Raw genomic sequence first — 23,131 nt, 5'->3', positions numbered from 1 at the left:
CAAAAAAAAAAAAAAAAAAAAAATTTTAAGTATAATCTATTGGAGAGTTAGATAGCTATATTGTCTGATCATTAAAAAGTACAATAGTAATGATAGAAAATAATAGCTAACATTTTTTAAGGGACAAAAGACCTAAAGCAACACTTCATCAGCAAGAATTTCCAAATGGACAAAATGCACACAAACGTGGTCAAATTATTAGTCATCAGGAAAATGCAAAGTACAATTATTAGTCATCAGGAAAATGAAAATTACAAGCTCTGTGAGATGCTACTATATCCCCCTTACAATGACTAAAATGAAAAGGACTCAGAAAACCAAACGATGCAGAGGCTGTGGAACATCCAGAAATCCTACACACTGCTGTGGGAAACGGAAACTGGCCCATCTTTTGCAGAACTGCTTGGTATATCCACCAAGGCTAACCTTGTGTGTGACCTAGCAATTCCCCTTTTGGGTATATGACAAAAGAAATGAATGCTTATGTGCACTGAAGTCATACACAAGTATGTTCATAGCAGATTATTTATAATAGCAAAAAAAGGAAACACCTCAAATGTTGATCAGTAATGTAGCATATAAGTCAATTATGGTATATGTGTAATATATTCAATAAGTGGAATGCTATACAGCAATGAAGAACAAAATACTGTTATTTATGGCAACATGGATGAATATCACTAAATATAATGTTAATTGAAAGAAGCCAGACCCTAAAGGACTATATGATTAATGTGAAGTTCAAGAACAGGCAAAAATTAATCTGTAATAATAAAGGTTAGAATATTGGTTATTTGGGGGAGCAGGGTGGATACTGATGGGAAGAGGACAAAAATGAGCTTTCTATTGTGCTAGAAATGTTCCATATCTTGATGTAGGGGTTGCCACATACGGATACAGAGGTGCAGAAATATACAGAGCTAAAAAAAAGAAATTTACAGGGCTAAGATTTGTGCACCTCACCACACGTAAGTTATTTCTTAGTAAGCAAGTTAATAAAAATAAAGCAACAGCTAACATCATTGAGTGTTTATTAGGCACCAGACATTTTGTCGCTGGTGATATAATGTGAGATGTATAATCTCACTGAGTCATCATAATAATTCTTTTTCAACTAGCTCTTTGAGATATAATCAGCACACAGCATTGTGTGAATTTAAGGTGTACAAGGTCATACTCTGATACACGTATATGTTGCGAAACGGTTACCACAATAAGGTTAGCTAACTCATCCATCGTCTCACATAGTTACCGTGTGTGTGTGTGTGTGTGTGTGTGTGCGCGCGCATGTCTGTGTCTGTTGAGAGCATTTAAGATCTACACTCATGGCAACTTTCACATTTCAAATATACAATAAAATATCGTTAACTATTGTCACCATGCTCTACATTAGATCCTCAGAACTTATTCATCCCATAATGAAAGTTTATAAACTTTGACTGCCTTCACCCATCCTCCCCATCTCCCCGCTCCTGCCTGCCTTAGGCAAGCACCAATCTAGTCTGTTTTCTCTGAGTTCACTTTCTTTTTAGATTGCACAGGTAAGTGAGATCACACAGCATGTATCTTTCTCTGTCGGTCTCATGTATCTTTTTCTATCTTTCCATTTTACTTAGCACAATGCCCTCAAGGTTCATCCATGTTATTGCTAATGGTAGGATTTCCTTCTTTTTTTGGCTGAATAATATTCCATTTTGCATATATATCACATTATCTTTAGCCACTCGTCCACTGACAGACATCTAGATTGTTCTCGTGTCTTGGCTGTTGTGAATAATGCTGCAGTGAACATGAGGGTGAAGATATCCCATCAAGACACTGATTTCATTTTTATCCCACAATAGAAGTGGGTATATACCCAGAAGTGCAACTGCTGGGTCAGATGGTAGTCCAGTATTTCATTGTTTTTAATGTTTATTTATTTTTGAGAAAGAGAGAGAGAGCGTGCACGCAAGCAGGATAGAGGCAGAGAGAGTGGGAGACAGAGGATCGATCCGAAGTGGGCTCTGTACTGACAGCAGAGAGCCCAATGCGGGGCTTGAACTCACGAACCATGAGATCATGACCTGAGCAGAAGTCAGATGTCCAGCCAACTGAGCCACCCAGGTGCACATAACATGCATGTGACAGAAGAAAAACCTAGATAAGCCTGGATATAAAGCCCAAGCTACTATTTAATTCTTTCCCCATTTTACAAGGCCTGGTAGGAGTGATGAATTTTGTCTTACAGGGAAGTAGGTTATGAAAGACTTCGAAGAAAAGGATGCCACGCTTTGAATCAAAAAAGTGAACCAAAATGTTATGTCTCCTTGTCTTCTAGTAGAACTTTGGACTCCGCGATTTGAAGGAGGTAGAGAGATCATCTAGTCTAGTCCAGTCCTTTGTTTTATTTGTGAAAGAAATAAAGCTCAGAGTGGCCAAAACACTCACTTAAGGTTCGCAAAGAACAGAGAGAAGGCAGTTGGAAAAGGCTGATCTTAACCAGAGAGGTTAAGTAATTGCCCATGGCCATCTGGAAATCAGTGATGGCAACAATATCTGAATCCAGCCAGCGTGACTGTAGAGACTCTTAATCACTGTGCCAAACAGGGTCCTTCCTCCCAGCTCCGAGCTCCGAGCTCCGTCCGCTGCCCCAGCCCACCTCCTTACACTGCACTGAAATGTCAGTCCATTAGGAGAGCCCCCAGGGGTTCCAGTCCACTGGAGGTGGGGAGGCAGACAGGGAGACTGGTGTGCTTGCCATGTTCAGTCGGGCCAAATACAAATGCAAGCAAATTGGGCAGGTAATTGGGAATGGCTGGCCAAAGTCAACTTTGAGCAGAAAGAAAGCAGGCATGGGGAAACCACCTAATCTAAACCAAGGGATCATTTCAAGACTCGAATTTAGACGAGGAGGAAACAAAGCTAGGTTTCAGCAAAGTTCAATTAAGGCATAAAAAATCCAATTTGGACGGAATGGGGAGGTCTGTCTCAGCCCAGGGTATGACGCTTATCTGGCCAAGGCACCTCAGCCCGGAAGTCAACAGCTCACCCCTCCCTCCCTCTGTCTCCACGCTGTCTGTCCCCCCACCCCACCTCCCCAGCAGGAATTCTTCCTAGTATTTCCTGGGACTTCTGCCATTCTTGCCCACTTCTCAATGTTCCCTTCCATGTATCAGTGGTCTAACAGACTGGGGGGCTTTGTCTTGGTACACTTGGCTTTGCTGAGCCTTCCCTGCGTTATGTCAGATGACTGTGGTGGTTGTAACTAATACCACGATCTTGGCAGCTGAAAACAACAGCAATTTATTGTCATAGTTCCGTAGACCCAAAGTCCAAAACCAGGGTCACTGGGCCAAAATCATCCCATTAGCATAGGGGCAGTCCCTCTGGGGGAGCTAGTGGGGAATCTGCTCCTGGCCTCTGGCAGTGTTAGCTAGCTGCCCGCCCATGTGGCATCCCCGGGCTTGTGACTGCTTCACTCCGGTGTCTGCCTCCCTCTCCACTTGTGTGTGTGTGTGTGTGTGTGTGTGTGTGTGATCTGCCTCGGCCTCTCTCTTACAAAGACTCACCTGGAGAAGCCTGGATCGCCTCCTCATTACAAGACCCTTAATTTAATCACAGTTATGACCATATAAGATAGTATTCACTCTTTTTCTAAATAAGGTAATCGTTACAAGTTCCGGGGATTAGGATGCAATCTCTTTGGGTGGCCCTCATTCAGCCTGCTAGTTTTCAAGCTGTAGAACTCCAGAAAGACAGACTTGTAAAAATAAGGAAAACCTCTCTACCAGCCCACTAAAGCTATCACCATCAGGAAGGCCTCTCTTGAGCCCTCTTCAATCTGACTTTTCTTCCTCACTGTCCTCTGAAAGCATAGGGACTAGGTTTGACTAGGTTGCCAAATCCCATGATGATTTCTCAACCCCTATGCTCTTCTAGCAGCATTTGACATAGGAGAACACTTCCTCCTAGAAATTACCCTCCTCTTCTCCCTCCTCCTCTACTGGCTATTTCTTTACAGTCTGGTCTCCTGGATCATCATCCTCATACGAGTTCTGAGCATCATTGTGCCCGTGGCCCTGCCCTCGGACCTCTTTCCGTCCTTGCCTGTTCTTATCCTCTGAGTGGTATAATCCGGCCCCCCACTAGCGGACGTCACCAGTACCCTGATGGCCCTGCGTCCCCATCCCAGTCTCTCCTATAAATACCCAACTTTTTTTTTTTTTAAGTTTGGGGTTTTTTTAGTAGTCCCCACACCCAACATGGGGCTCGAATTCACAATCCCGAGATCAAGAGTCGCACACTCTTCCAACTCAGGTGCCCCTAAGCATCCAACTTTAATAAAGAGCAGCTTACTTGACATCTCCATTTGAATGTCTAACAGGGATCTCAATCCTAACATGTCCCAAACTCCCGTCCCCAAACCTGTTCTTTCTCCAGTGTTTCCCATCTCAGCAGAAGACTCTATTTGCCCCGCCACTCGGCCCCCAAATCCTGGGGTCATCTTTGGCCTCTCTTTCTCACAAATCCTGCAGCCACTCTAACAGCAAATGTTGTTAGTTTCATCGTATCAAAAGTTTTCTAATCCTACTACTGTCCACCTTGACCACTACCACCCCATCCAAGCCATCATCACGTCGTGCCCGGACTGCCACAGTAACCTCCCAGCTGGTCTCCCTGCTTGCCCTCTTGCCTCCTTGCCATCTGTGGAACTAGGGAGATTATTTTAAACACAATCCCATCATGCATTGCCCTTCTCAAAATGTTCTAATGGCTTCCTGTTATATTTAAAATAAAATCCAAAGTCTTTACCATGGTCCATCATGCTTCTCCAACTTCATTCCTTATTGTCTCTCATCCTGTCCCTTGTACCCCAGGCCCATTGGCCTCCTACTATTCTTCAGCATAGGAAATATTGGCCACTCTCACTCCTGCCTCAGGACCCTGAACTTTTGGTACCCTCGCTTAAAGCAATTTTTCCCAACTATTTCCCCAGCTTGCTTCTTGACTACATCCAAGTCTCTGTTCATTTGTCATTTCCCCAGGAAAATGAGACCTTTCCCCTCACCCCCCCTTAAGAGCATTTCTGTTACCCGCCCCCCCCCCACCCCATGCCATCACTTACTCTCTTTAAGACATCCATCACTACCTAGCATTATAATATGTATTTACTTGTCTAACTGATTGATTTCTATCCCCCCAACTAAAATATTGGTATTCTGAGAGCTGGAATCATGTCTATTTCTGTTCATCACATGATCTCTGGTGCCTAGAACAGTGCCTGACACAGAACATGTCAGACGTTTTTTTAAATGAATGACTGCATGAATAGTTAAAGATTTCAGAGGGTGGCTGGCCGGGGATATAAAAAGGAAGCTCTTGGAAGCGAACTCCCTCCACTGCCCCCCCCCCCCCCCCCCCCCCCGACTCTGATCCTTGGAGCTCTGCTTCCCCACCCCCTTGAACAGCCCTCCGGCTGCAGTGAATGTCAGCTCAGCAGAGGCAGCAACAGCCTCCACCCCCATGTCAGCTTTCCGCCCAGCCTCCCCTGGGAAGTGGGTAGGCAGGCTGAGGCAGAAAAGCCACCTAGGACAGTGCAGCTCTTGTGTGCTTGTGTTATAGCAACTGCTATGACATGCAAATGCTGTGTGTTTTAAAAATAATAATAATAAAAGTAACCTCGCAGGATTCTTTGCAAGCTCCCAGCAGAAACAGCTTCACGTGGTGCACCACTTGGGGCCGCAGCTGAAATAGACAGCAGCCCCAGTGTAAGTGCCCTCCGTGTCCTGACAGGGGCCTCTGTGGGTCACAGCCCCAAATAGGATGCCTGCTTGCCAAGGCAGACACCGCTCCCCCCTCCACTACGCCCCCATGGAAAATCACTATGTGCTCAGTGGCCAGGAGGAACCCACGGAAAGTACAGAAGCCGTGTAATGCAATGAACAGCCCAAGGGTTGGAGGCAAGCCCCAGTCTGAATTCCCAAATTATACTGGTAGCGCTGTCCTTGGGGAAGTCACCGATTGAGCCTCTGTTCTCTGAACCGTAAAACCAAAATCACGCCTCTCGGGGCACCTGGGTGGCTCACTCGGTTAAGCGTCTGACTTCAGCTCAGGTCATGATCTCATGGTTCATGGGTTTGAGCCCCGCGTGGGGCTCTGTGCTGACAGCTCAGAACCTGGAGCCTGCTTTGGATTCTGTGTCTCCCTCTCTCTCTGCCCCTCCCCCACTCATGGTCACTCGCTCTCTCACCCTCTCTCTCAAAAATAAATAAATACACATTAAAAAGAATTATGACTCTCAGGGCCCTCGTGAGGATGGAATGGTCAAGCCCTGGGTCTCAGTGACTGGTGGTTGGTGGGCAGGGAGGAGGAAGGGGAGGGTGGGGAGGGCTAGGGCACCAACATCCCACCACACGATTGGCACTAGAGTGTGGCCAGCTTGCTCTGTGGAAGCCAGAGAATCACAGAATGACGCGGTCACAGAAAATTTCACAGACATTAAAACAAGTAAACAAAAAACCCTGCGTTTGACAAAAACGGAAATGGGCTCCCACCCAGATCTCCGCTGTTGGTGTCACGCTCTTACCAGAGCTTCTGGGTGTTTCCAACAGCCTGGGTGATTCGTGAGCTCCCCTGCCGCCCAGACTCCCTGGCCTCAAACCGCACGGCAGGCCCAGCCGCTGTAGCCCGTGTGCCCCAGCTCAGCCACAGCCTTGCCAGCCCGCCAGTCCTGCGGGGCTCTCTGCCCCCGTGTCCCCATCCCCACTCTCTTATCTCCCTTTCTTCTGACCCTGAACTCCCTGCTTCCCACTCCCTCCGGGCCAGGAGGCCCGCTGGCCTGTTGCAGAGTAGGACATTTCCTGGAGGTGAGGGTAGGGGAACTGCAAGGTCACTCTGAGGCCCCCCGTGGTTGTATGGCATCTAAAGCCCTCAGGGTGCCATGTTTCCCAGGCCAGGCCTTTGTGGGGCCTTTCCTGTCCTCACAGCCAGTCTGTAAGCTGGTTGGTGATGCCATGGTGCCAGTTTCCCTAAATTAAAAAGGAAGGCAACCCCCGCAGATCTCTCAGGCCAAAGACCACATGCCTGGGTGCCCCTTTGGTCTCTCTGTTCCTTTTGAAATCTCATCTCTTCTGCTGAGCCCTTCAAATGGAGGAATCACTCTGAACCAGGGCTCAAGTCCTCAGTTGCTCCTCAATAGCAGTGTGACCTCTCTGTGCCTCAGTTTCCTCATCTGAAACGCAGGAATCATAGTATTCTCTCTCTCCCAGGGTTGTTGTGAGATTGTGAACTGATATGCATAAAACACTTACATAAATGCCCAGAACCAAGGAAACCCTCAATAAATATTGTCTATGATTATTATTGTCATTATTATTATTATATGACCATGGAAACTGGCCTTTCCCATTTCAAACGGGAATTTACCTGGGACTCCAAAAGCCCCATCATGTGTATTTCTCCCTCTTTCTGTCCATAACTAAGTATTATGTCAGTGCCTCACCTAATGTAGTCCCTCTTCATTATTGGTTGTCTTGTCTAGGGGCCAGTGTCTGAAGTAGGGAGAAGTTCCCAGCTGGGCTGGGACCAGACCTGGTTAACCGTCCTCTTCTGCCAAATGGATCTAATCCCACGTGCCTTGTGCTGCTAAAGGCATTAACTGAAATGACATCAGAGAGTAACTGGTAGATAATGCGATCACCCTTATTCCTGGTTATCTATGTAACCTGACTTATTTTAGGCTTATTATAAGAAAGCGTCCATTTAAAAACAATTTTTTAAATGTTTGTTTATTTTTGAGAGAGAGACAGAGCACAAGCAGGGGAGGGGCAGAGAAAGAGGGAGACCCAGAATCTGAAGCAGACTCCAGGCTCTGAGCCGTCAGCCCAGAGCCCGATGCGGGGCTCGAACTCATGAAGTGCAAGATCATGACCTGAGCCAAAGTTGGATGCTTAACCAGCTGAGCCACCCAGGTGCCCTGAAAGCATCCATTTTTAGTCGAATGTCAGCAATTTCATATGGTTCAATCTTACAACAGTAACAATAATTACAATAGCACCCTATGTTTATTTCATGAGACTGTATGCCAAGTACTATCCTTTTCAGTTCACACGGATAAAGCCATTTGATGTCCATGGCCCGTGAGGTATGCGTCATTATCATTCCCATGTGTCAGATGAGGAAACTGAGGCAGCAGTTTAGTAAATGTCCAATGATAATATAGCTAGTAGTGGGATGCAAAACTTGGGGATTTAATTCTGAGCTCACACACCCGACAGATACTCTACCACTGGGCTTTCTGAATCCAGGACTCTGCCTTGTTCTTGTAAATTCATCATTCAAGCCTCAAGGATTAGAACTCTATCTTCGACACCCGGCTGGTGGCTAAGCTCCTGCCACCTGATGAGAAAATGCTCTGATTCTTCCTTTTGTCTGCTCGAGTCCTTAAATATTGCTTACTCCTAGTTTCTCTGTCACTATGTTCTGTCTGTCCAAGGAACATTCGCCCATTATTCATGTTGGACCTTCCTGGTGCAAAGTGCTTTACTGAATAGCTCCCATTATATATGTAGTGCTGTTCATCATATGTCATGTCTACATAGCAGCCATTACTTGCTCCTTCAGCTTCAGCTAAGCCTTCCTTCCTTCCTCCTCTCCCTCTTCAGCCCCTTCCCCATTCCTAGGAGGGTTCTAATGTCACCTCCGTGCCCATGCCCTCTGTCATTTCCTGCCATTTCAGGCATTCATACCCAGCCCTGCTCAGGCATATGACACTATGGGGGAGTATCCTGGGGGTGCAGAGAGCATGAGACTGGTCCCTGCATGCAAAAGGCTTGCAATCCCATTGGCAGAAGGAATACAGAAAAAGAAATGCAAGGGAGTGCATACTGAGTGATGATTAAGTGGCACGAACATTTATTATGCAGTAAAGGTCTAGCAATAGGAAGAGAACGAAGAATCGTGAGCAGGAAACAGTTCAAACAGTTCCTGTCTAATACCCGCACCGAGCCCGGTTTCCCAGTATTAAAGGCAGTCCAGAAAGGGTACAAAGGGAGCTCACCTAAAAAGCTAGGGTGGCAAAGAAGCTCTCTACGTAATGCAGTAGTTGAATCTCATTTCTGCGCCTCACTAGAGATATCCTAAGCCTTCCTCCACAAATCAGAAGCCCAGTAACCATAATTTGAATTCTCCCCAGGGCCTGGCCTGGCAGGACCACAGTGAATTGCAGCCTAAAAGCCACATTTATTTTTTGTTTGGACACGCACAAACCATGCATTTTTTGGCAATTTTTTCCAGCCTCCCTTCTGCTAGCTGAACAAGCCTCATTTATCTGCAGCCATTAAGTCTGTCCACGGGCAGGTATCAGGCATGACCAAGAAATCAATACGAGCCAGTGAAACAAGATATTTCCTCCCTGTTTTGCTCATCTAAATGAGGAAAGCTTCCAGCGGTGATCAGGGAGCAGCCGGCGCTCCGTGCCCTTTCCCTCTCTCCATGCGTGGCAGACACAGGAATTATTTTCTGCCAAGAATATGGGCCAATGCTAAATTCAAAGACTTTAATGGTGTGAAGAAGCCAGGCTCAAATATTCTTCACATCTTGGAAGCTATTACAGAAGCTGTTCGGGAAAGGGGTAGGAAAGGGGGATCAGAGCGTCATCGGGTGGAGATGTATGAGATGATCAGGCTCTCTATTTCCAGATGGAACCACTCACATTCACCTCTAAAATTCTCAGAAACCTTTGTTTCCGGCCCCCGTCGTAAAGACTTGTATCTTTACACACTGGGATTTGTTTACTACATCCAGCTTTTATTCATCTCAGATAATTTATTATTGATGACAGCCATTTTTTTCCTGAGCCTCTGTTGTTCACTAAGATTTTGGAACTTAAGCTTCCTGACAAAACATCAGGCTCCATTCACCGTCAACTGGTAAAGGTAGACACTGGGTGAGTTTGAGGAGGAAAGCAACAGATAAGGTACACATCTTGGGGCAACAGATGAGGTACACATCTTGGGCTGCTTGGAGATGCCTGAACAAAATACCATGCCCTGGGTGGTTTAAACAATTTATTTTCTCACAGTTCTGGAGCCTAGAAGCCTAAGACCAAAATGCCAGCATGGTTGATTTCTGGCGAGAGCTCTCAACTTGGCCACCTTCTACAGATGGCCACCTTCTCACTATGTGCTCATTTGACCTCTTCACTGCAAAGGAGAGAAAACAAGCAAGCTCTGGTGGCTCTTTCATAAGGACATGAATCTCATGATTCATGAGAGCCCCACCTTTATGACTTCATCTAAATCTATTTCTTCCCGCAGGCTGCATCTCTAAAACCCTCACCACATTAGGGATTAGGGCTTCCACACATTAGGGCTTTGACGCAAAATGGCGGGGGCAGGGGGGAGAGAAAGAGGGACACAAGTCAGTCTATAGCAGCATTGTGTCATAGATGCTCTGTGTTACTATGTGAACTATCTTGATCGGGGGCTGAAGGGTGCATTAGACACACGACCACGTATTTCCCTGATGGCTTCTTCTGTGTTTCCTTGTGCACCTGTTGTTGTGTGACGTGATGTGATGTAGTTTTGTGTTGTGGTAGGATCTGCACTGGATTTGCAGTCAAAAGACAAGGTTTCGATGACCTCACACCCATTTGGATGGCTACTATTAAAAATACAGAAAATTGGGGCACCTGGGTGGCCCAGTCAGTTAAGCATCTGATTTCAGCTCAGGTTAATGGGTTAATGGGACCTCACGGTTGATGGGTTCAAGCCCCACATCGGGCTCCGTGCTGACATCACAGAGCCTGCTTGGGATTCTTTCTCTCCCTCTCTCTGTGCCCCTCCCCCTCTCTTTAAATAAATAAATAAATAATTTTTTTAAAAATCCAGAAAATAGTAAGGGTTGGCGAGGATGCAGAGGCATTGAAATACTCATGCCCTGTCGGTGGGATTGTTACATGGTGCAACTACCATAAAAAACAGTATGGCGGTCCCTCAAAAAATTCAAAACAGAACTATCAGCAATTCCACTTCTAGACATATATACAAAAGAATTGAAAGCAGGACCTTGAAGAGACATTTGAACACCCACGTTCCAGGCAGCATTATCCACGATAGCCAAGAGGTAGAAGCCACCCAAATGTCCACCAAAGGATGAGTGGAAAAACAAAACGTTTTGTTTGTTTATATACATACAATAGGATACTATTCCCCCTTAGAAGGAAACCTTGTCACATGCTGTAACACGGATGAACCTGGAGGACATTGGGCTAAGTGAAATGAGCCAGTCACAAGAAGCAAATACTGTATGGTTCCACGTATACGAGGTTTCTGAGGTAGCCAAAATCATAGAAACAGAAAGTAGAATGGTGTTTTCCAGGGGCTATGGGTGTGGGGGTGGGGGGCATGAGGAGTTGTTTAGTGAGTAGAGTTTCTGTTTCGCAAGGTGAAAAGGTTCTGGAGATCTGTCGTACGACAATATGAATATACTTAACGCTACTGAACCACTTATAAATTGTAAAGATCGTGAATTTTCAGTTATGTGGCTTTTACCACAATTACACACACATACACACATGTTTTAAGCCCAACCTCAAACAGGTGCTGGCAATGAGAGAGTCATTTAAACTTTCTAAGCTTCAATCCCTTCATCTGTAAAATGGGGCACTAGGGTCTATCTCAGAGTTATGGCGACATCAAAATAAGACAAAGGTGTGCAGGAGGGTTGTGGACATCTAAGCACGATACCAAAGCAGTGCGCTAGTCTGGAAATTGCTCAGCCACAATCCTAATTGTATTAAATGCATTAGTTACCTACAAGTGTTTTAATTCTGGCCTCTGTTAAGAGCCTTAGGCAATGTGTAGTCACAGGAACTGCCCACCAGATCAATTCCCAGTTTTGGAGAATGGTGTACATTTTATTTTTTTTATTTTTTTTTCAACATTTATTTATTTTTGGGACAGAGAGAGACAGAGCATGAATGGGGGAGGAGCAGAGAGAGAGGGAGACACAGAATCGGAAACAGGCTCCAGGCTCCGAGCCATCAGCCCAGAGCCTGACGCGGGGCTCGAACTCACGGACCGCGAGATCGTGACCTGGCTGAAGTCGGACGCTTAACCGACTGCACCACCCAGGCGCCCCGAATGGTGTACATTTTAAATGAAAATTTAAGATTGACAACAAATCACCCAGCAGGAAAGAGAACAAATTACCCAGGTCTGAGAGCATTCAGCTAGGATTTGTAAATGGTAACCTGGACTCATTAATGATTTCTATTTGTTAGAGAATGGTCCAGAGGACTGGTTTTATGCGATTCATTCTCCAACTGCCATTCAGGAAAGGGCAAGCCAGTCAAATCCATTTGTGGGCTGTGAAACACTTAATGCTCATTTGTACTGATGTTCTATCATCAAGAAAAAAGCTCATTTATAAAGGGGACAGCAGGAATTAGGAAGTAGCATATATTCATACTGACCTGCCTGTGCATCTTCGAGAAGCTCTATTCTGAGGTTCCTGGGTTTTAGATAAAAGATAGGGACCACACATAAGCTCCCTGCCACCCCCTCAGACTAGAAAGCCAGGGTCCTTTCTCCTGTTAGCAGAACTCAGTGGTCTCCTTTGGGCGTCTTCAAAGAGGCAAGAAAATATTTGAAGGGAGACTTTTAGTATTTTTTCATCCATAGACCTTTCCCAGAGGGAACGGTCACAAAACCAGCAGATGTCTGTTCAGACGGCCCTGCTGCTCACTGTGGGTCTTCGAGGAGGATCAGCACCAGGCTGGGTCCTGGAGTGTCAGCGACAGGGGGTGACATGTCTGCAGTGCAGTTGACTGTCACCGACCCCAACAACACAAGGGAGCAATGAACAGCGACGGGGCCAACCCCAACGAGTACTAATATCTTTCAAACATTGACTATGACTTCTGTGTTGCTATTTCTTTTAGAAAGCTGATTGGGAGCGTGTAATTTAAAGGAGCTTTTCTCTTTGTTTAGGACCATAGTCTCAGTGTCTGAGAGGCCCGATCAAAAGCATTTTTGCTGTTTCTCTAAGAGAGACTTGTATTGCCATTCCAATTCCTATCTTAGCAGTCTGCCTGTTATGTCAAGAATCCTGAAACAGACCGACCCATGAGGGACCCTGCCAAAGTATTGTTACAAATGCATACGAACCACACACCCAGACCTCACGAGAGTGTCAGCTCAGCGAGGAAAGAGATTTTTATGTGTTTGGATTACTGTTCTAGCCCCATCACTTGGCAGAGTGCTGAGCACAGAGTGGTGCTCAACAAACTATTTTTCAAACTGCACACACGCACGCACACACTCACAGAGGTGGTGAGAGAGCACAGCAGTGTCTCGTGCAAGGGAAACACAGGCATGCCACATATGACGGAAGATGGCCAATTTTTCCAACATGATGGTGAGGTCTAATACATCTATAACTGGAAAGAAAATATGTAATGATGCTTGTGCTTAAATCCAAACACCATGTCCAGAACACTAAGAATGTATTTAGCTCGGGGAATTTTTTTTTTTAATTTTCTTTTATGTTTATTCATTTTTGAAAGAGAGGGAGAGACAGAGCATGAGCGGGGGTGGAGGGGGCAGATTGAGAGGGAGACACAGAATCCGAAGCTGGCTCCAGGCTCTGAGCTGTGAGCACAGAGCCCAACACAGGGCTCAAACCCATGAACTGTGAGATCAGGACCTGAGCCAAAGTCGGCCGCTTAACCGACTGAGCCACCCAGATGCCCCTCTCTTTTTTCTTTAGATGTTTATTTATTTTTGAGAGAGAGAGAGGAGAGAGAGAGGGCCAGAGAGGGGGACAGAGGATCCGAAGTGGGATCTGTGCTGACAGCAGCAAGCCCGATCCGGGGCTTGAATTCAAGAACCGTGAGATCATGACCTGAGCTGGAGTCAGATGCTCAACCAGCTGAGTCGCCCAGGTGACCCGGCATCTTAAAATTTGAGAAAACAGCATGTAAGTAATGAGAACTATAAAAACAACTGATGTGGTCCTTTGAGCAGCCAAAAGATGTCAAAATCTTAAAAATTAATCGTATCATGATTATGGACATCAGGTGTCGGGGTCTAGTTACTGCTTTATTATTTTCTTTCTTAGACATAATTTATAAAGATTTTATCTGACTTGACTCTTAATCTGTGAACTTAATAATGAGTCCTTGTAATGTGACACACTTCAGATTTGTAAAAAATAGCTTCTAGCACATTACACCTTCCAAAGAATCTTCACATACATTTTCAAATTTAAGACATCTAGGGGCTCCTGGATGGCTCAGATGGTTAAACATCTGACTCTTGACTTTGGCTCAGGTCATGATCTCACAGTTTTGTGAGTTCGAGCCCTGCATGGGTTCTGTGTTGGCTTCTCTCTCTCTCTCTCTCTCTCTCTCTCTCTCTCTCTCTCCCCCTTTCTCTCTACCCCTCCCCCACTCACACTGTCTCTGTCTCTCTCAAAATAAATAAACTTAATTTTTAAAAAAAGACACACAAAGACTAAGACCAAATTTCTGAAATTCAGAAAGCCTGAGATCATCCAGTTTATATTTTAGTTTTTCCTCTGCAACTTGCCTTCAGTTACTAATCTCGACTCTCTGTGGCTTCCCTTTAGCACAGACTAAGGGAAATGGAGAAGGAGAGGTAGAATTGAGATTTATTAGCCCCTAAGTAATTGAAATTAGAGTTCTGGATATGTGTGCCCCCTGGTGTCTGTGAGGTCTGTAACGGTTCAGAACACAACAGGAAAGTGAAAATCAGGGTAAGTAGCAACAGCTCCCAGCTAGGCGTGGACAACTTTGCATAGAAGGCCAATGAGAAAGTGTGTGTGTGCATGTGTGTGCGTGTGCACGTGTGTATGAGTGTGTATTTTGCAGGAGTCATCAGACTTTGGAGTCAAATGTCACCCCAGCATCAACAATTCCCCGCAGTCTGCCAGAGTACTGATTCTCAACCCTGGCTACACATTAGAAAAACCTAGTATTGACTGCATGTACCCACTTTGGAGATTCTCAGTGGGGTACAGGCATCAGCATTTTTAGAGCTACCCAGATCATTGTTATATACAGCTGGAGTTGAGATCCACTGGGTCATGCCTTGCAGCAGGTTGGATTGACATTGGAATTTACCATTGATGAAGTTGTTTGATCTTGAACCTAGGAAATTTATAAATACCATCTTGTGGGCTTTGGAAAAGAAAAAAAAAAGGCTTTGAGTTATATATAGTGAATTAAACATGAGTGGTCTGTGTTCCCTCCTGAGTTTCCATTAAAGTGAGAGTACAAGTTACAAACCCACAAGGACAGATAGAACAGAGAGGAGGACACAACAGACAAGAGACGTCAACAAAGTTTGGGGAAATGGAATGCAAATAGAAAAATAGAAGCTGACTTCATGGAGCTAGAAAAAGCTAAAGCCTAAGTGTTTGCAGAGGGGATGGTTGATGAGAGTCAAGCTGATTTGTGTTCAAGAATCCTTGAAAGGCTCAGGAATCGGAGGCCCCAGCTGCAAAGATGGGAAGAGGGGATAGGACTGAAAACAGGAGGGCCAGGTCCCTTGGGAGTCTGTATAATGGGTAGTAAGTCCCCTAAGTCTTCTCCCCATCATGAGATGCCAAGTGACTCTCCTCCCTCTAGTGTAGAAGGAGCTAGGTTATTCCCTGGAAAAACCTAATCAAGTCTGCGGACAAGATAGGGAGGAGACACAGCCCTGGGCAAGCTAGATCATCACCTTTGGGCCTCTAGCCCCTTCCAGCCGCTTGGCCTCGAGACTGTTGACTGTTGACAAACAAATTCTCCCCAGGCAAAGACCTGGAAAATCTTTCTTTGGAGAAACTGAAAAGCCCTAAGGGGGGAAAAAAAACCCTCTGAAAAATGACATTTAGAAGACCCACAGTAAACCGACCGCTTCTCTGCCACATGACCACAGAGTAAAGGCAATGATTTGACAAGCCACACCGATTATCCCTGAGATTCTAATCAGCTTTTTAGAGGCGCACTCTGAATGGATAATGCAGGATCTCCAGATCCTTGAAGAAAGCTCCCGTCTAGTGCAAAGAAATACAAAAAAAGAAATGGAAGTCAAAGCAAAGAGAGACAAAAAGGATATTCAATTTATAATTGGTATTCTCAGAGAAAAGAGAGGATACTGCAGTCAGGAAGCAAGAACAGAGGGCTGCAAAAAATATATAAAGATTCCAAGAGCAAAGAGTTCTCAGGAAACAAAAGTCCGGTAGCTCTGGTAGCTAGTCCCCAAAGATGGACCCCAGTGAACCACACTACCCAATACCCATGCCCTTGCACAGTCCCCTTCCACATGGAACCCTTGTTGGCCTTGTGGCGCACTCTAACCAACAAAATGGGAGAAAGGTGATGCTATGCCCACTTTGGCCCTAAGCCTTAGGAATCTAGCACCTTCTGTTTTCGTGCTTTTGGAAGCTGACCTGCCATGTAAGAAGTCTGGGCACCCCACTGGAGAGACCCCATGGAGAGCTCACGTGGAGAGAGAAAGGTCCTCGGACTACATGAAAATGGGAGGTTCTGCCCTCCCAGGGTCGTCGCGGAGCCTCTTCCAGCCATCTGGCCAAGGCAGATACATGAATGTGTTGGACATTCCAGCCCCATCTGCCCTCTGAGAGGAAGACCACATGAGAGTGCCCAAGTGAAACAGATGAGCCCCAATCAACCCACAGAATCATAAAAAAAAAATCACAATAAAATGGCTGTTGTTTTAAGTTACAGATGGTGTGTTATGCAACCGATGATATCTAAAATAATTGCCAAAATAAAATGATGCATCTGAAGGGGATCAGACTTCTTTTTTTGTTTAATGTTTATTTTTATCTTTGAGAGAGAGAGAGAGCACGCGAGCCTGATCGGGAGAGGGGCAGAGAGGGGCACAGAGGATCCGAAGTGGGCTCTGTGCTAACAGCAGCGAGCCCCATGTGGGGCTCAGACTCACGAATCTTGAGATCATGACCTGAGCCAAAGTCCGATGCTCAACTGACTGAGCCACCCAGGTGCCCCTGAGTGGATCAGACTTCTTAACAATAATCCTGAGAGCAATAGCTTGAAAAGCCAGTGGGGAGGATAGGAGGTACATTATTTCAATCTACAGTTCTACACTCAGTAAAATTAGCAATCAATCATAAGGTTGGATTAAAGATTTCTTTCAAGGCCTCAAAAAAGATAGAGTTTGGGGTGCCTGGATGGTTCAGTTGGTTGTCTGACTTGATTTCTGCTCAGGTCATGATCTCATGGTTTGTGAGTTCGATCCCCACATCAGACTCTGTGCTGATGGTGTGGCGCTTACTTGAGATTCTCTCTCCCTCCCTCTGCCCCTCCTCGGCTCACTCTTTCTCGCCCTCTCAAAATTAATAAATAAAACTTTTAAAAAAGTGTATAACTTATGCAACCCTTCTCCTGAAGCTATTGTCAGATGTAAGTCAGTCGAATGAAGGATTAAACCACAAGTTCTCAGCTGGGGGCAATTTGGCCTTCCAGGGATATTTAGCAATGTTAGGAGACATCTGGGTCGTGGAAGGGGGTGGTGTTACTGGCATATAGTGGGTTAAGGCCAGGGATATTGCTGAATAGCCTGTAACACGCAGGACAGACCTCCACAGTAAGGATTATCTGGCTCATAATGTCTAGTGCAGAGGCGGAGAAACCCTCGATTAAGCCAAGAAAGAAGACATGATATCAGGGATAAGGTTTTCAACACAGTAGATCTGCAGAAGCAAGTCCCAAGTCTATAGCTGTCTTACAGGCTTAGAGAACAGCCAGTCCAAATTGGAAAGGGATCACAAAGGATTCCAGGAGGAATATAGAGATATATCCAGGAGGAAAAAAAGAGGAGAATGGAACTGAAATAACACCTGATTATTTGACTATAGGGAAAGAGTATTGGGTGGAAAGTTTGTAATCCTTTAGTGATATTTAGTGATAGGGACATGAAAAAGTAAAAAATTTAAAAACGAGGCAATTACTAACCACAAAAGAAATGACAAATTATACAAGAAAGGACATATAGTAGGGCGCCTGGGTGGCTCAATCATTTAAGCGTCTGACTTTGGCTTAGGTCATGATCTCACAGTCCGTGAGTTCAAGCTTCGCGTCAGGCTCTGTGCTGACAGTTCAGAGCCTGGAGCCTGTTTCAGATTCTGTCTCTCTCTCTCTTCTCACTCTCTCTCTCTCTCTCTCTGCCCCCTCCCTGGCTCGTACTGTCTCTCTCTCAAAAATAAATAAACGTTAAAAAAAAATTTTTAAATAAAAGAAATATAGTTATATTCTCTTGGCTCAGCAAGTTGGTCTTACATAGTAGTAATAATGTAATCATACGTTAATGATAATAACGGACATATATATGGCTTATTATAGCACTGTTCTAAGTGCTTGACATATATTTACTCATTTAACTGCCACAAATTTTTGCAAGGTATCTTCAGCAAAGGCACAGAAAAATCAAGCCATTTGCCGGAGATCACCCAGCTCTAAGTAGTAGAAGCAGGATTTGAACTTAGGAAGTCTGGTTCCAGAATTTTGACCTTTTTCTACTATCCTCGGCTGTTTTACTAATTTAAACAAAAAATGTGATATTCGTCTTATATGCATTGGTGTGGCCAGGCAGCTTGCAACTGTTTTGCTGTTCTCCAGCAGTTACTAAGTGTCTGGAATATCACTCCTGGAACCAGAGTGGAAGGACAGACGGTGGCAGGGCGGGGAGGGGGCGGACAGAGTGTGAATGTACTAAACCTTCATCCACTGTAATAGGATATTGATATATACACATCTAAAATTGACAAATAAAGATACAGCAGCACAAGCATGCTGTTTTGATATATGGAAGAAAGCATCAGAAGAGGAGCTAAGAGATTAAAGTGGTTGCCCTAAGGGGATGGGACTTAGGAGCAGAGAGGGGAGAGCTTTTATTTTTATAAGGCTTGTAATACAATTTGGCTTTAAAATTATGTCTACCACTATATAAGACAGAGCGTGAGTGGGGGAGGGGCAGAGAGAGAGGGAGACACAGAATTCAAAGCAGGCTCCGGGCTCTCAGCTGTCAGCACAGAGCCTGACACAGGGCTCAAACTCACTGACCTCAAGATCATGACTGAGCTGAAGTCAGACGCCCAACCGACTGAGCCACCAGGTGCCCCTGAATGCTCTCCTTCTGTGATGAGGAATAAAGCAAGGATGTCCACTCTCATTACTCCTATTCACATAACAGCAGAAGTTCTAGTCAGAGCAATATGCCAAGAAAAAGAAAGAAAAGGCATACCAATTAGAAAGGAAGAAATTAGACCATCCAAGTCTGCAGACGACATATTAGAAAATCCCAAGGAACCAACAAGAAAGTTCTCAGTGAGTAAGTTCTAATGAGTGAGTTTAGCAGGTTCACAGGATACATGATCAACTGCAAAAACCATTGTATTCCTACGTACTAGCAACGAATATGTGGAAAACAAAAACTAAAAACACAATACCATTTATACTTGCTCCCTCAAAATGAAATACAGTGAGACAAATCTAATAAAAAACATGTAGATCTATATGCTAACAAAACACAAAATGCTGGTGTGCCTGGCTGGCTCAGCTGCTGGAACATGTGACTGTTGACCTTGGGGTCATGAGCTCAAGCCCCATGTTGAGTGTAGAGATTACTAAAAAAAAAATTTTTTTTAAACACAAAATTCTAATGAAGGAAATCAAAGAAGATCTAAACAAATGGAGAGATATACCATGTTCAAAGATTGGAAGACTCAATATGGTGAAGACAGTCAATTGGACCTACAGATTTAATGCAATTCCAATAAAAATCCAAACAGGAATTTTTGTGGATATAGAAAAACTTATTATAAAATTTGTACGGAAAGGCAGAGGAATAGAATAGCTTGAATAATTCTGGAAAAGGCAAAAAAAAGGTAAAAGGAACAACTGTACCTGATGCTAAAACGTTATGTAGTGACAGTAGTCAAGAAAGTGTGGTATTGGTGGGGGGATAGGCACGTATATCAATGGAACAGAATAAAGAACCCAGAAAGTGACCAACACAAATATGCCCATTTAATTGCTGACAAGATGCAAAAGCAATTCAATGGAGGAAGGGTCGTCTTTTCAACAAATGGCGATGGAACAATTGGACGTCTGTGGGCAAACGTAATGAATCTTGACACAAACCTCGTAACATATACACAAATTAATTCAAAATGCATCACGGGGTTGACTGTAGTGTGAATCTACAAAACTTTTAGAAAAAAAAAACCGTCAGAGAAAATCTTCAGGCTAGGCAAAGGCTTACTAGACAGGACGCCGAAAGGACAATACATAAAAAGAAAATTTGGTAAATTGGACCTCATCAGGATTGAAAACTTGTGTCCCATGAAACACCTCATTTAAAGGATTAAAATAAAGTCTACCACGAGGAGAAGATATTTGTAAACCATATACCTGACAAGGACTCATATAAAAAGCTCTTGAAAATCAACATTAAAAAAACAAACAAGGGGCGCCTGGGTGGCGCAGTCGGTTAAGCGTCCGACTTCAGCCAGGTCACGATCTCGCGGTCCGGGAGTTCGAGCCCCGCGTCGGGCTCTGGGCTGATGGCTCAGAGCCTGGAGCCTGTTTCCGATTCTGTGTCTCCCTCTCTCTCTGCCCCTCCCCCGTTCATGCTCTGTCTCTCTCTGTCCCAAAAATAAATAAACGTTGAAAAAAAAAAAATTAAAAAAAAAAAAACAAACAAACAAAACAGCGATAAAAAATGCAGAAGACATGTGCAGACATTTCACTTAAAAGGAGATAAGGATGGCAAATGAGCACAGGAAAAGTTGCTCACCGTCATAGCCATTGGCAAATTAGAATCACAATGAGATACCATTATGCATCTTCTAGAACAGCTAAAATAAAAAAAAAAATAGTGGCAACGCTAAAGCTGGCAACGATGTAGAGAAAACTGGCTCACTCATAGCTTGCTGGTGGGAGTGAAAATGTTACAACCACTCCAGAAAACGGTTTGGCAGTTGCTTATAAGACTGAACATGCAACAGCCATATGACCCAGCAATTTCATTCTTGGGCATTTATACCAGAGAAAAGAAAACTTAGGTTCACACAAAAACTTATATACATGAATGTTCATAGCAGTTTTCTTCATAATAGAAGAATACTGGCACCAACCTTAAACTCTTCTTTGAACAAATGGTTAAAAAAACTCTGGTATATCCACACAACTGAAACCACTTTCAATCAAATATTCCAATATTTTTAAAATTTTTTTCTTTAACATTTATTTATTATTGAGAGACAGAGAGACACAGAGTGTGAGCAGGGGAGGGGTAGACAGAGTGGGAGACACAGAACCCAAAGTACGCTCCAGGCTCTGAGCTATCAGCACAGGGCCCCACGCAGGGCTCGAACTCACAAACTGCGAGATCATGACCTGAGCCGAAGTCGCTTAACCAACTGAGCCGCCCAGGTGCCCCTCAAATATTCCAATATTTTTAAATAAAAGGCATACCAATTAGGAAGAAATAAAACTGTCCAAATGTGCAGATGACATGATTAGAAAATCCCAGGGAATCAATGAGAAAGTTCTCAGAACTAATGAGTGAGTTCAGCAAGTTCACAGGATACATAATCAACTGCAAAACCATTGTATTCCTATGTATTAGCAACAAATACATAGAAAACAAAAACTAAAAACACAATGCCATTTATAATTACTCCCGTGAAATGAAATACCTTGGTACAAATCTAATAAAACGCATATAGATCTCTATGCTAAAAAACACAAAATGCTGGCACGCCTGGCTGGCTCAGTTGGTTTCGGTATTTTACTGAAAAATATTTCAATAAAAATAAATAAACTACTAATACATGCAACAACCTGAACAGATTTCAAGGGGATGAAGCTTACTGAAAAAAAAAAATCAATCTCAAAAAATGACATGTATGATGCTATTACTAGACTAGAACGTTCTAGAAGTGATCAAATAAATAGAGCTAGCAAACAGATTAACAGTTGCTAGGGGACAGGAATGGGAATTGAATGGGGTGGGGGTAGGTGTTCATACAAAGATGTAGCATGAGAGTGGTCTTTTGTAGTGACCCAATAGTCCTGGATCTTAATTATAGGGATGGTTATACAAATCTATACATGGGATTAACTTGCTTAGAACTATACACACACAAACACATAAATGAATGCAACTTTCTGTTTATTTATGTGTTTATTTGTTTATTAAAATTTATGTATTTATTTTGGGGCGCCTGGGTGGCGCAGTCGGTTAAGCGTCCGACTTCAGCCAGGTCACGATCTCGCGGTCCGTGAGTTCGAGCCCCGCGTCAGACTCTGGGCTGATGGCTCGGAGCCTGGAGCCTGTTTCCGATTCTGTGTCTCCCTCTCTCTCTGCCCCTCCCCCGTTCATGCTCTGTCTCTCTCTGTCCCAAAAATAAATAAAAAACGTTGAAAAAAAAATTTTTTAATTTATGTATTTATTTTGAAAGAGAGAGAGAGGAGAGAGAAAAGGAGAAAGTGTGAGCACGGGAAGGGAAGAGAGAAAGGGACAGAGAGAAAATTCTAAGCAGGCTCCATATTGTCAGCTTGGAGCCCAACAAGGGGCTCGAACTCACAAATTGCAAGATCATGACCTGAGCCAAAATCAAGAGTCAGATGCTTAACTAACTGAGTCACCCAGGCACCCCTGAATGCAAGTTTTTTAAATGGTGAAAACTGAATAAGGTTTGTAGTCTGGTAAACACTAATGTACCAATGTCATTCTGGCTTTGATGTTGCTACAGCTATATAAAGTGTCACCACAGGAAGCTGTCCAAAATGTGCACAGGACTATTGGTACCATCTTTGCAGCTTCTTAAGGGTCTATAATTGTTTCAAAACAAAACGTTAAAACAAGGGGAAAACTTTAAAAAATGAAAAATAAAAATATTTTTTTATTTTACCTAAAAAATTGTTTTTAATTTCTTTAATGTTTTTATTTATTTTTGAGACAGAGAGAGACAGAGCAGGAGCAGGGGAGGGGCAGAGAGAGAGGGGGACACAGAACCTGGAGCAGGCTCCAGGCTCTGAGCTGTCAGCACAGAGCCCGGCGCAGGGCTCAAACTCACAGACTGTGAGATC

Source organism: Herpailurus yagouaroundi, unplaced genomic scaffold (assembly GCF_014898765.1).
Source record: "Herpailurus yagouaroundi ecotype Mexico unplaced genomic scaffold, PumYag 161, whole genome shotgun sequence".
NCBI classification, from domain to species: domain Eukaryota; kingdom Metazoa; phylum Chordata; class Mammalia; order Carnivora; family Felidae; genus Herpailurus; species Herpailurus yagouaroundi.
The sequence above is the reverse complement of the archived record's forward strand: the minus strand, read 5'-3'. Positions refer to the sequence as shown.